The sequence below is a fragment of the Gossypium hirsutum genome, chromosome D01 (genome assembly GCF_007990345.1).
Source record: "Gossypium hirsutum isolate 1008001.06 chromosome D01, Gossypium_hirsutum_v2.1, whole genome shotgun sequence".
Lineage (NCBI taxonomy): Eukaryota > Viridiplantae > Streptophyta > Magnoliopsida > Malvales > Malvaceae > Gossypium > Gossypium hirsutum.
The window spans coordinates 52,389,014-52,389,808 of NC_053437.1; the positions used below are offsets into that span (position 1 = coordinate 52,389,014).

The following is a 795-nucleotide window of genomic DNA, read 5'->3' on the forward strand; positions in this document are numbered from 1 at the left end:
TCAGATTCAGGTGATCTATCCATCCAGGATTGTATGTATTTGCATAGGGATTCTCAACCCTATTTCCAATGTATTTTACATCCTCGGTAGGATTATTAATATAGTGGAAGAGTGGTTTGTCTCCTCCATAGATAGACGGTGCATTCTTTTCAACCTCTATTCGGTTGATTCTATCCACTGACTCTTGATATTTTTCATCTGCTTAGATAGCCCTCACCGAAGATGGTCTTTCGCCATATGTATATCGTTTAGTTGGCCAATGGCAAGAATTCATCGCCATACTTTCTATTAATTCATACGCATCCTTGTACGTTCTGTTCATTAATGCTCCTCCTGCTGCTCTATCTAATCCTGACCTCGAATACACATCATCCCTTTGTAAAAAAATTGTAGTCGTAGCCGCTCAGGCAATCCATGGTGTGGTCATTTCTGAATTAGCATCTTAAAATGCTCTCATGCATCGTGTAAGCTTTCTCCCTCTAATTGCTTGAACATCAAAATTCCCCTTCTTAGTTAGACCGTCTTACTAATTGGGAAGAACTTTTGTAGGAATTTCCCGTCGACTTTGTCTCATGTCGTGATTGATCTTGGTGCCTGTGAATCTAGCCAAGAAAAAATGTTATTGATTAATGAAAAGGGGAACAACTGAATATGAATAGCCTTGTCAGTGACCCCATTGTATTTGAAGGTATCACAAAGCTGGAAGACCCATTGTAAATACTGAATCAGATCCTTTGTCATTGTTTCATGGAACTGTCTGAATCATCTGGATCATAGCTGGCTTAATCTCAAAAT

At 39.1% G+C, this 795-nt stretch overlaps 1 non-coding gene across 1 annotated transcript; it reads left to right on the forward strand.

Moving 5' to 3' along the window:
* Nucleotides 1–409: 409 nt before the first annotated feature.
* On the forward strand, nt 410–516 carry LOC121214242 (small nucleolar RNA R71). The gene has a single exon (XR_005909828.1). It is a non-coding gene; the product is annotated as a small nucleolar RNA R71 (small nucleolar RNA).
* The last annotated feature ends 279 nt before the right edge of the window (nt 517–795 follow it).